This window comes from Pleurodeles waltl, chromosome 4_1 (assembly GCF_031143425.1).
Source record: "Pleurodeles waltl isolate 20211129_DDA chromosome 4_1, aPleWal1.hap1.20221129, whole genome shotgun sequence".
Classification (NCBI taxonomy): Eukaryota; Metazoa; Chordata; class Amphibia; order Caudata; family Salamandridae; genus Pleurodeles; species Pleurodeles waltl.
The window spans coordinates 187,251,514-187,265,472 of record NC_090442.1 but is presented as its reverse complement, the minus strand read 5'-3'; the positions used below and the strand labels follow the sequence as shown (position 1 = coordinate 187,265,472).

At 45.8% G+C, this 13,959-nt stretch overlaps 1 protein-coding gene across 1 annotated transcript in view; it reads right to left on the bottom strand.

Moving 5' to 3' along the window:
* Nucleotides 1–4,092, bottom strand: part of PEX26 (peroxisomal biogenesis factor 26) — a 46,654-nt gene extending 42,562 nt beyond the window's left edge. The window contains exon 1 of the mRNA XM_069228026.1: nt 3,851–4,092. The gene's annotated coding sequence lies outside the window, so the exon portion shown is untranslated. The remainder of the gene's footprint in view (nt 1–3,850) is intronic.
* Between the last annotated feature and the right edge of the window lie 9,867 nt (nt 4,093–13,959).

Genomic DNA, 13,959 nt, shown 5'->3' with positions numbered 1-13,959 from the left:
ACTTGCTCCCCTTACTAGGAAGAAAATCAGCTACATCATCTACAAAGCCATCACGAACAACACCCACCCTACCCAGCTGACAAGCTTACTACTTCTGTTGGCTCTCAGCACAACAGCAGCCAGGGCACCATCAGACTACAGTTGAAGCAGAGCAAAGAGGAAATGTACTAGGCAACAGGCCTGTATCCATCAGGACCACCACAACCCTGTACCAATTTGGAAAAGAGATGATGGTGCACTTCTGTAAAAAAAAACTTTAAAAAAACTTAAATCACGATGGAGTAAATGCATCATACCCGACATTCACTGATTGTCGGTATCTTTGCCTTCGACCCAGTACAGTGTTCTACTGCCTTTGGCTAGGTTTCCATTATATAAATATCCTATACTAACATACACACGGATGTTTAACAACCTTTTAATACGAATATGATTTGGCATGTTCACTCTACATAGTATTTACAACAAATGTAAAAGCTCTTTTTACAGCCATACATCATCCTTTGCCCCTTTTTGATATTCATTTTAGCTGAGTAAACATATTATATTTCACTAGCTGGTTTAGTCTCCTCAGCAAATCAATCAGATCGCACTGGAATCTTATGCAGTGCATCCAGAGTCTGGCCGCAGATCAATAAACATTGTCCAAGCTGTATCACAGGATATAATGTTTACAGGCTACTTTTTAATATCAATTACTTAAGAAGACGCTTGCTCAGGATCCGGCAAAGACCTATCCTCTAAAAATACAGAACATCAAGAGATCATTCAAATGGCAGAGCCTTTAAAACACCACCAACAATAGTAGAGCTATCAAAAATGGTACAGGCTCAGAAAATAACTCAGTGTTAATGGGGTCTCATACTCTTATAATGGCAGAACTGCATGTTAAGGTATAGAGTTATGGCTACCTGTTTATGCCACAGCCAGCAGAGCTATCTCTCAGAGTCAAGAACACAAACTAAGAACTAGATGACAAGTGGCCTGCAAAAGTGCAAACCCTTGTTTGTGTAGGTATTGGAACGGAAAGTGATGCAGTGTTTACAGCACCCAGTAATATTACCAGGCAAAACTGCTGGAATTTAACATGGTAAAAGGCCACTTAGGACACATGGCTTTAGATACTAAAAGCACCACAATCTGCATGTTATTCCTCACAATTTCCTCACAATTTCAGATAAGACAAGAGGCACCCTCATGATAAATTCTACACACCTTGGTAGCCGACTCCGTCATGTGCAGTACATATGGCATTTGATGAAGGGCACTTGTGACCAGACCCTAAGATTACCAGATCATTCCATGTCATCATGTGCACCATGTTGAAGTCCTGAGTTTTCCTTTTACAAATCATTGTTTTCAGGTGTATTAGTCAAACTGGTTCGGTTGAAAAGTACACTAACTACAACTTCCTGAATGCATTATGTTGTTTCAGGAAAACCTCAGACCATCAAGTCCCAGATAACTTTGAGCCACCTAGTAACCAGGCTAAATCCTTAAACCATAGCCAAATGTCATATGAACACTCAGAACATCAATGTACAATCAGACATAATTGCAACCAAACTAAGCACTAGAGTATATCACATACATGTCAACCCTTTCAATTCAGGCAGGATACTACCGATTTCAAGGCTAGTCTCCAGACTCCTGCTTGCAAAAACAGATTCCTCAGCAGGCTTCAGCCGACAGGGACTGGTCTTGCGTGACAAGGAGTATGAACTGCCAGTAACCTGCTTTTGCAGGCCAGTGCACTATATTATTTTCACGTTCTCTCTGCCTACTGTAGCGCTTTCTCCATGCTCCTGATAGGTAAGGAAACAAGCACTGGCAAAGTCAATAGGTTGCGTTTATGCAAGAACCATTGGCTCTTTGTTGCCCAATATGTTTTGCCATGTTTTACACTAGCGTGGCTGCTGTTCAGCATGTCTAAAAGTTAGTGGTATAGAGGAGAGTGGTATGGAGTGTCATAGAGAGGAATGAAAGAGTGTAGTAGAGTGCTGTAGAGTTGAGTGGCAGAGAGTGTTGTGTACTGGAGTGGCATAGTATGGAGTCGCGTAGAGAGGCCTACACTGGAGTGGCATAGAGTAGAGTGGACTTGTGTAGAGAGCATTGGCACAGAGTGTTGCAGACTATAGTGGCGTAGAGTGCCGTGGCATTGAGTGCAATGGCATTGAATCCAATGGGGTACAATGCAGCATCACAGAATGTAGTGGCATAGATTAGAGTGGTGCATAGTAGAGCGCAGTGTTGTGGAGTGCAGTGGTGCAGATTGCAGTGGCGCAGAGTGGAATGGCGTGGCGCAGAGTAGAGTCGAGTGGCTCATAGTGGAGTTGTGTGGAGTGGCACAGAGTAGCACGGCGCAGAGTGGAGCTGCGGAGAGGGAAATGTTGCAAAGTAGAGTATCAGAGTACAGTGATGCAGAGCGGAGAGCAGTGGTTAAGAGTAGAGTGGCGTAGATGACAGTGTCGTAGAGTGCAGTGGCACATAGTGGAGTGGCGAAGGGAGGAGTGGAGTGGCGAAGGGAGGAGTGGTGTGGGGTGGCGCAGAGTGGCGGAGAGTGCAATGTTGAAAAGTAGAGTGTCAGAGAACAGTGATGCAGAATAAAGTACAGTGGGTAAGAGTAGAGTGGCGTTGAGTGCAGTGACACAGAGTGGAGTACAGTGGCGCAGAGTTGCAGGGTAGAGTGCAGTTGCTTAAAGCAGCATTGAGTGTAATGGTCTAAAGTGGAGTAGAGTGCAGTGGCATGGAGTGCAGTGATGCTGAGTGGAGTGGTGTAGATTGCAGTGGTGAAGAGTGCAGTGGTATAGTGTGGTACAGGATAGAGTAGAGAGGCATAGTGTGAAGTGTCAGAGTGCAGTGCTGAAGAGTGGAGTAATGCAGAGTGCAATGGAGTGGTGTAAAGTGGAGTTGTGCAGAGTAGAGTGCAGAGGTGTGGAGTAGTGCAGAGTGGAATGGACTGGCATAGAATGGAGTATTCATGGTGTGCTAGCACACTGCCACTACAGACAACAGATTTTCAATTGAAATGACCATTATAGGTGCACAGACATACAGTTTTACTAATAAAAGCTATACCATGCACAGACGAGAATGTGTGGAAATTGCATCACCTAGATGTAATGAGTTGTTTTGATCATATTGAAGTGTGTTTCCAATTCACTTCAGAAATAACCAAAAATATGCCTCATTTGTGTTCTCAATTCTGATATATTCTGAAATACCTACTAAATTAATTTACATTTTACCACGTGTTAAAAGAAACCTTTTCCTACCCCCAATATCCAGCAATGTTGTAACATAAATCCTCTCTGAAGTCAGAGAAAGAAAAGTAAGCAAGCACTTTCGGAAGACAGCCCCTGACATTTGACATCAATCTTTGAATGCACAGCAAATGTGACGAGATAAGAGCAAGATTTACAAGCCTGTTTACAGAAAGGGATGACTCTGAAGGATACTGCAAATAAGGTTTGGGCAGGGGAAGGTGCAAACTCAAACGGGACAACCTAAAACAATTAAAGCCAGCAAATAGAAAGCAAGAAAAAGTGAGTTACAAACCACAAAGACAATGGCAGGGACCAGGCAGAATGCATTCCTAGGTCAGCTTTCTGAATGTCCCAAAGATGTCTTTAAGCTGCGACCTAAAAATAAATATTTTCATTTCTGATATTCGATCATGCAGCAGCACACCTGCTATTCCCGTACTAATAGACCAGATGCAGAACTCAATAGAAGCAAATGGGAGAAATACATTCTCCCGATTTTTTTTTTTTAATTTCCCACTTTCCTCTTCTAAAACGCTCCCATGCATGACCTAATCCTATTCACGCAAGAATGTCCCAGTACCTACCTATTCCCTCGTCGGAGATTGTTGTCGGTTACTTCCCGAAGCTCACAGCTCTCCAGCCCGTATATCTGTACATCAGAGACACAAAGAATAGACTGCCACCCCTCGGGAAGATTAAAATGCAATAAACCTCTGCGTGCGTGCGGTTTTCCTGATGCTCGCTGGCACCTGTGTACTTTGAAACCATCAGTGCAGGTCTCCACAAAAAGTAGAAGCCATGTTGAATGTAGTCACATGGTCCACACAGCATCCTGGGGATTGTAGGCTTTGTATCTGTTCTCGCCCTTTTCTTTTGCTGGTCCGAATCAGGAAATGAGACTACATTCCCCGAGTCACGGTGAAGCTGGAAGACTATGCCTGAGTTGACAGATGTGAGACTGACAGCAATACCTTATCCTCTTTCGCCATCTGCTGGATGCTTGAGGCCTTCTACATAGTTCAATTACTGATGACCGAAAATAAGGCAATTTAATAGCAGGGGCATGATAGAGTACCTAGTGGAGCATTTTAGTCATGTATTTCTTAGTACACAGGTATAAATTCTGTCGTAGAGTGCAAAATGAGTGTCACGACGAGCAAATTTCTATTAAAAATGGGATGTGGGTGCTAATTAATTACCACAAGCAAGAAATGAGCAGCCGCTTCAGGGTCTTACAATTTTTTCACAACTTAGGGGAGTCTATTATAACGACGTGTTATTGGGACTTTGTAAAGTCAAACGTCCATGGCCCAGTTTCCATGTGACATCTTGCTCCTCGTGTTCTCATCTGACTGACTGCAGGTGTTTTCTTGTGCATGAGTTACACCCAGATTGGTACTCCCTTTAGCTGGGTAGTTTATCGCCCCCATGAGCACAGCACATACCAGCCCGCCCCCCGCCATTCTACCTTTCACCACACCGTTGTCCACTCACAAATCCAGATGCGAGTGCGCAGGATTCAGGATCGGGCGTTTCCCACACCTGAGGAAATCCGATGCCCTGGGGTTCGGAAATCACCGTGTGCATGTAAGTAGCACCTGTTGCAAACTTCCCCTCTCAGATGTAGAAAGAAATGCAGATGTTGGTGCTTTGCGCACCGAAATCCTCGAGTATTTGTATTAGCCAGCCATCCTCCTTTGGTAAATCTGAAATTACCTGGGAAAAATTGTGTGGGATGCGGCAATCATCTCAAAACTAGTAATGCCAGCCATGCAAAAACGGGAGTTTATGCTGAGACTGTAAAAGAATGGGGCCTTCGTGATGGAGGCCCAAGGGTCTCAGCCCCCACTACCAGTTCACCTCCTACCTTTCAGCTAAGCACTCCCCTGGCCCCTTCCCCTGCACCAACCTCCACACACAACTACCCACCGACCAGCACCACAACGCCCTTGCAGCTCTCACCCTCATGTTCACCTCCGTCCATTTCCTGACAATTCGTTTCCCCCACATTACAATCCCCTCCAGTACCCTCCAACCCATACTCCTCTGGCACTCTCTTTCACTTCCAAACATAGCCCCTTCTTCTCCAGTATCCACCTCCTCCCCCAGCCTTCTGCTCTTTACCACCACACATTACCGTCACGCCACCTAATCAACCTATGACTTCACCCTCACAATGTGCATCCCAGCCCTCAATGCCAGAACCCCTTCACCTCACAAATAATAACTAAAATAACCACACATTCCCCATTCTATCTTCTCCCCACTCTCCATCCTCATTGTCTTCCTGGACATGTGGCTTCAGGTGGATCGGGGTCTCCCAGTTTGAGGAAGTGGTCCAGTAGGGGCAGGTGTGGCTTTCTGCACAGGAGAGGATGCTTGGTGAAACTGACCTGCACTGTGGTGTCAGGATGGACTGATGGAGCTGGAGGCCACCTTGGATCTTGTAAAATCTCACAAGATCTTGGTGCCATCTTGGGTGTAGTCCTTGCATAAAAGGGAGCTCTGCCCAGAACCAAAGAACGATGACTTGGAATGCTTCAGGTTAATTGAACTCCTCACCAACACTACTCATTCGCGCCATGAAAAGAAAAAGGAAAAACTTTCCATACCACGTAGTCCATTCAATTCAAGTCATCTGACTGGATGTAAATCAGTCCCTCGACACCGCCGGATTATCAGTCTGATAATACGGAGGTGTCTGGGGCTCGATTAGGTGTATTAGTAGTGCCAAACTCCTGATTAATTTGTGACTACAGAGGAGGCGCTCCCCCCACTCTGAACCATGACCTCGTAGTTTGGTTAATGTGGGTTTATGTCCAGTCAGATGCCTATGTGCTATGGAATGTTTTCCTTTGCTTGACAAGAATGAGTAGTAGAGGTAGGGAGGTCACTTACCCTCAAGAAGACCTGTTTTTGGCATTTGACATAGGTTGAAACATGTTGGTAGTCTATATATTTTGGATGTCAGATGATTGATTAGATTTCATTTATTGACCACAGTGCTTGATTTTAATCAACACCAGGGTACCTTGTTATATGGGAACTTCCGTGGATATACCCCTTTATCTTTTGAGACTTCAGCTGCACCAGTGTATATGTCCTTAGATTAGATACTTAAGAACTCACAAGTCCATGTACTTTGGGTGATCCTCTGGAGTGGCATTGCCCTAACCCAGTGTGAGAGTTCACCGATGATGAAGCATGCCACAATAAGTTGTGGGTGAGGCAGTCGAGTACTCAAGTACTTTTTGTGATAAAACTGACAAGACATTCCTACAGCAATCCTGATGTTATGACAGTCTTGAAGTACAGGGTAATTCGTTGTCATAAGACAAAAGAAATACAAAACTCAATAGAGTAAAAAAACAAAAATGGAGAAGATTTTGAAAATTTGCTCCAGGAGAAACAATTTAAGAATACAGGTCTGGGTAAGTGGAAGGGGCAGACATTGAACACTATGTGCAAAGGGTGTTGAAGGCATTGCTCTAGTCAGAAGATTCAGAAGCCATTTTTCTGAACAGGAGCCATAGCACTACACTGGCCTCCCCTTAAATAATAGTCTGCTAGACATTTTGACAAGGGTGCACTTTTTCTACCAAAAAGAAAAGATAATGGAAGTGATGAGGAGCCCACTAAGACTTTGTTTTTGAAGGACACCCAATTCCCGGGAAGCTGCCGTAAAGTCGCAACAAACACTCCTAAAACATGACAATTGGAAGAGAGCTTCCAAAAAGCAGAAAAATCTAGAACCACCGTAACAAAGAATAGAAGCAGAGCCCCTGGGCTATCAGAAGATGGTACAAAATAAGTATAAGGATCATTGGGGGGTGGGGAGGGGCCTCCTGGGCCCATGTCGGGACTGGTGGAAGGTATGCAGGAAAGAATGAAGAGGAAGGCCAGAGGGGAGGAGATGGAAAGATTGGCAGCAGAGTATATATATCTATATATATCACAGTGTTTCACAGAATGGTTCTTAGTTGCAAGAAATGAAGTTAGAAGGCAAGTAAAAATGTTTTATTTACTTTAAATGACTGGTCTTCTGACATAGGTGTTTTTCATTCACCCTGGAGAGGGCGGTTACAGTTTCTAGGTGGGGCCTTAGGATGAGGTGAGGAGGTTAAGTTATGGTTTTATGAATTCCCATGACTTGTCTATACATGAGGCAGCTGCATGAATTTTGTGGATGGAGAGTGTAACCTGCCTGGTGGGACTTCAGATAGACTGTAGGACACAGTAAAAGGTAACACAGCCATGAGTGATATATATGGGGAAATTAGCAGTGCATGGCGAAGGCATGAGTTATAGTTACCTTAGGGCATGAGTTATAGTTAAAAAACAACGATTACCAAACAAGACTAAACTTAACTAGTCAATCAAATCATCCCATGTTTCTGACTACCTGGCTTGTCACCCCAGATGAAGTTTTTGGACATTGTTTTTTTCATTTAATGGGATTTTGTTTTTTTAATTTATTGAGCCTACTGTTCAATTCCAGGATATTACGTCTGTCTATGTTTATACATTCTTGCTTCTAATGACATTACAATCAAAGATGGCTGCTACTTATATTCACCATGAACATGATTTGGTGTGTTTTGTCCATTGTTTATGTCTCACACTCTTTGGGAGTGTGTCTGGTTCCTACACTCCATCTGTGACCAATGCTACAGCCGAAACGCGTTGGACGTGATGCCTTATTTCCTTATTTTATAAATAAACAACTGCATGTTAAGCAATTCGAAGGTGTCTGGAGTTTTCCTGCGACAAGGCGATTTTGTGGGAATACTGAGGGGCTACCGGACCCGACTTGGACCGCCACGCTCAAGCCTCTGCATTCCAGGTTTGTGAATATACATATAGAGGGATTATGCTCACTTGTTAATTGTTTTTACAACACAAATGTCTTCGCCATGCATCCCTTTACAACGAAAAACTACAATAATCTGAGTATGTTACATATATATATATATATATTTATATAATTAAATAGTAAAGCAGTATCCTGCATCAAATCTAATATTGTTGAAGAGTTTCTTGGTGTGTTTGGCGTATGCTTCAATGCAATTTGTCAGGGCGTTTTTTTGTGTCTTTGAATCGCTGGTGGTATTTGTTTCGGGCACACTTGAAAGTGGTGTGGTTTGTGGTGTCTCCACTGGTGCGCCATCTTCCCTCCAGTAGTTTGCAGCTGCGTTTCATTGTCCTGAGTTCTGGCATGTACCAGCTGGCTTGTTTGGTGGCTCTGCGGGTCCCAGCTTGTTTGACGGGGCGACTTGGTCGGTGGCATTGGTGATGCAGGTGGTGAAGTTCTGGACTGCTTGTTCCAGGTTGGTTGCAGGGTAGGGCTGGGTGTTGTTGAGGGCATCCATCCATTGGGTCTGTGTCACTTTGTTCCAGCTATGGAAAGGAGTGCTGGGGTGGCTGGTGACGGTGCATGGTGATCCTGTGATGGTGAAATGGAGTATGGTGTGGTCGGTCCAAGTGAGTTCTGTGGCATGGCTTTATTAGACTCTGTCACCGGCTACGAAAATTAGGTTGTGTGTGTCCTGCTCTGTGTCTGGGATCAGTGACCAGCTGGGTCATGCCAATGTCGCTCATGTATTCCAGGAGGTTGGATGGAGTTAGAGTCTGTGGGTTCGTTCAGGTGGGAGTTGAGGTCTCAGAGGAAGAAGTAGTGCTTGGAATTGATGGCTAGTGAGGCGATGAAGCTTTTGATGGAGTTGCAGAAACTGGTGCGTGGTCCTGGGGGTCTTTGGGCAAGGGTGCCTCTGATGGTTGTTCTGTCATTGGTGTGAATTTGAAAACTGAGATGTTCCATGGTTGGTGTGCTGTCATCCACGGTGGGGGTACATTGGATTATTGCTTTGTGGATGATGTCTGTGTTTGTTGGTGCGGTTTCAGTGTGCCATCTTGTAGCCATTGGGCATTGCAGTGGCGATGTCAGGGTGGAGGAGGGTTTGAGACAGGTTTCTGTGATGACAATCGCCTCAGTGGTGAGGGTGGTGATGGTGTCCCAGGCTTCGGTGGCGTTTTTGCAGACAGTTAAGTTGTTGAGCAGGAGGCATCGGAGAGGTTCGGGGGGTTGCGGTCGGTGAAGTGGGAGTGGCACGGTTATCCATGAAGGCAGGAGATCCTGAGTTGCAGGGCAAGTGACAGCGGTGGCAGGTGAACAGTCCTTCCAATGAGGGAAGAGAAGCAAAGCAGCAGTTGTTGTGGCGTCCAGGGCTTGGAGTTCGGCAGCGGAATAGCTCTGGGCATCAGACGGGCAGGGTTCCTGGCGCTGGGTGTGGTCCAGACATGAACAGACAGGCTTGCCTTTGGCACCTGTCACCTGATCTTTTAACATACACAAATATTATTCTACAGTTATTTGCTTCCACAAAATACATACTTGTTCCCCTGGTACCTATTTGTAATGCTTACATTGCCATACAACATTCTTGTAAAACCAGACCTATTGGCATTGGAAATGCTTGTTTTTACTGTTGAGTTCCATGCTATTACCACAAGCATTGCCTACAGCATACACAAATGAGTGCAATCTCCCATACCTTACACAATACACTTGCAGTGTGTCTGTACAAGTTCAAAGCTGGTTAAGAGGGATGGTGTGTCTGGCACCTGATTCTAGTTCACATGAATTAGCCGCATTTGCAAATATACAGGCCATGTCTCTTGTAAATGGCTCCTAGTTACACTTCTGTGGCCACAACCCTCTCAGAGAACCCCCCACCTCTTTCATCCCAGTTAAAGAACTGGCACTGTGGATCAGAACTTGTTCTCTGTATACCAGAAAGTTCAAAGAATGAGTTTTTTAGTCTTTTGTGCCATAAACTAGGATCGTGGTGCAGTCATTTTGGTGTACTGTGATGAGGGTTTTTTTGTCATTCTATGAAGCCTGATGTGAACGGCCTAGTTACAAGGCAGTTACATTCCCATGGCTTTATATTCGTGGGTATTATACTGTACAAAATGACATATGCCGATACGTGTAGCATGTGCGATATTCCTATTTAGCAATTTCCTAGTTTGCGATTTCCTAATAGCAATTACTATTCCATAGGAATCGCTATTAGGAAATTGCAAATTACATACATTCTGTTTTGCATTTCCCAAATAACAATTCCTACGGATTCGCTATTTGGGAATCCCAAAATGGAAATATTAAAGATATGGGTCATTGAATCTTATACCATGATCCTTTCTTTTTTTTAAACTATTTTTATTGGCATTCTAGAAACACTTATTCCAGTTAATTATACATTCCAGTACATCATCACCTTTTAGCTAACAATATATGTTCTTACACCTTAAGCAGAAACATCATGGCAAAAATCATACATACATTGAGCCGCGACAACCTACAGAACTTGGCGGGCAAATATATATATGATTGATATATCCGCTAATGTGTTTGTACGTCACTTGTGTGCAAAAACTCTGCTATGAAAGGTCTGTCGTATTGGTACTAATATTGAAGCGGGACTCTGGAGTAGTGTGTTTGTAGCTATCCTGAGTGGTTGCCTGGAAGAGGCAATGTGAGCTGGAGGGTCTAGCTAGGACTGATCCCCAGAAAAGAGGTATCTCATGCTGAATGGATAACTGTGACAATATTTTGCCAGCCCCTCCAACAAAGACGAGCAATGTAAAAAGAATGCGTGTCTAACCAGTATGTCTCTGGTAACAAAAGCTAAGTCTGGGATCGGGGATGTCAGGGAGCTTAATGATGAGCACACAACATCACACATCTTCTAGTGTATGGGGAGTGGGTCCATGTGCCCAGGGGATGGGGAGAGGCGTTATCAGTGGAATCAGGCATGTCTCAGTCAGAGCTATCGGTCAGTGTCGTCCACCCGTTCTTCCATAACCAATCCTCCCTCATTTTCTCCGTCGAGTCCAGTGTTTCTGGAGCCATCTTCAGTAGCTACCTGGTGCCCCTGTTCTGAGGCTGTATCACTTCCCAATTACCTAGACTCTCCGTCCAGAGTCCCGCCAAAGGTCGTCTTCGTATGCCCATGCTGTCTTCCCTCTGAAGGGGTCTCTCCTTGGCCAGTGCTCAGCCCACAACGTAACATCCCATATCCATTGGGCTGTCATGGGGCCCTTCTCAGATTTCTAGGACATTCTTATCATACATTTGGATAGTACTATGGCCAGGTCTAGGAATCTAGAACCGACTTTGCGCTTCTTAGGTCTAGGAAAAATCCCCAAAACACAGGCCTCTATCGAGCATGGGTTAGTACATCCAAGCATGAGGTGCAAATGCTGAAGAACCACCTGCCAGAATATCTGAAGGGTAGGGCAACTCGAAGTCATATAACAGAAGTCCACGCCAGAGTGTCCACACCTAGGGCAGCCCAGCGGGTGCCCACCATAACGGACCTGCAATCTACAAGGTTTGAGGTACGTTTTATGCAAGAAGTTAAATTGTATATATTTGAGTCTCGTATTGCGGGACACTTTCCTAGGGTACGCCACTATCCTTCTCCATTCTTTGTCCATAAGCACCTTGACCAGGATACCTTCCCATCTCCTCCATAAGGCTGTCAAAGGTTTCCTCCGCATATCATTCAGAGACCGGTAGAACCATGTCATAAACCATCGGGTAGAGCCCATAGAAAGCAAAAGCTACAATACAGCATGCATAAGGGGTTCTTCCCTTCCACAGTCCCATAGGCCCACAAAGGTCCACACCAACGGTTCATAATTGAGAAACTAACCCCTGGGCAAGGCAAATTGCTCCATTAGTTCATCCAATGGCATGAGTTTGCCCATCCAGAAACAGTACCCTACCGTTTGCGACATAGCTCCCATCCAATCCAAAAGTTGGGAGGAGGTAAAGCAGGCCACCGGTTTGCCATAAGGGAGCCCCACTAATGGCAATGCAGGGGCATACAGCAGTGCCTTATGGGTCCACACCCAGCTCCATTGCCAAGCATATAAGGTCACCTGTAACAGCGCAGGCGGGCGTGGGACAGCTACATCTTGAAGCAGCAACCTGGGCAGGAGTAGACTGATGGGGAGCCAGGCCCAGCAGATCTAGCGCACCCTGCTGTGCCCTATCTAGCCATTGAGCTATCCACTGTAGCTGGGCCGCTAAACAAGAGAGTTCAAAATCCCATTCCCCAAGATTACCCTCTTCTGGGGGGAGGGGTCGTATTGTCTCAAGGGACACTCTATGTCTGCCTTCATCCCATATTAAGTCACAAAGCAGAGCATCTAACTGCTGAAACTATGCCACGGGGATCCGGATTGGGAGATTTGTACAAGAAGTACAGCAAGCGAGGCAGGAATGCCATCTTAGAGATGGCAATGCATGCCAGCAGTAACCGACGTAAAGACAGACTTTCCACAAGGACCAGCTATTGGAATGTCCTGAGGTAGCAGTGGAATGTAGGGATGAAGCATAAAGTAAGGTCATCTACAGTTTGTGGGGCCACCACCGGACAATCACCCTTCTCCTCAATGGACGTCTCTGATTCCCAGTTTGCTGTGCAGTGCCCCGAGCCATACTCCAATTCTGATCCAGTCTGATAAGCAAAATCCACTGCCACCTGTTGTGCCACAGCCCTATCCTGAGCAGCCTGTGACTTGGTCAGTCTCTGGAAGAAGCTTCCACCTCGAAGTCCGTGGGGTCTTTTTTTGGGGTGTTGCTGTCCCTCTCTTGGTCTCTGTTGTTTCCGTACCCAAAGTGTTATAGGCTTCCAGCCATTCCCAGGCCTCACATGGTTCCCCACGAAGTGTGTTTTTCTCTCCAACATAATTTGCAGATTGGCTGGGAACATTAAGGTATATTGAAGACCTTTTTCCCTGAGGGTTCTTTTCACCTCAATGAAGGTGGCTCTCTTGGCCTGAACTGTGGCTGTATAGTCTGAGAACAGAGTGACTCTTATAATGTTGATTTGGTAGGGACCTTCCATGCAGGCTTTCTGTAGCAGGGTATTGCGGTCTCTAAAGTGCTGTAGCCTGGCAACCACCGCCTGCCAGAGGTTGGGGGGGGGGGTGAGCAGGGACACCATGTGCCCATTCAAGGGTGAAGAAGGGAGTCAGATTATTCGGGGCTACCACATTTTTTATCCAGTTCTCAAGATAAGACACCATGGGCCTCATTACGAGGCTGGCGGTCATGAAACTGCCAGCCTCGCTGTGGCGAGGACCGCCAAATTGAGAGTTGTGGGGCTTGGCAGACGCCAAGCCTCCACAACCCCGTCTGGCCCACCGGTGTAGTCGCACTGACGCGGTCGGCAGGGAGCACCTCAAACCCGGTGGCAGGCCTCAGCCTGCCGGCCAGATCACAAGGCTGCAAATCGCCAGGCTTTCCGTGGAGGACACCCTGGCGGTCACACACCCAGCGACAGGAATCTCCATTCCTGTCGCCGGTACACACATGCAAACATGTACCCACACATGCACACGTCCCACCCATCCACACACTCACAAACATGTCCCCACCCCTTCACGAACGCATGCATTCACATACACACCCATTCAGCATACGCAGACATGCACTCAAACACCCCCACTCACTCACATTCATCAACACAGACATCCCCAATCACTCACATTAATCCACACAGACACCCGCATACACGTGCACATACACACACACACACATTCACATTCTCTTGCATACACGCATTCATTCACCACCCGTCACCCCTCTGCTGACATGCACACATGCACCCACACACAC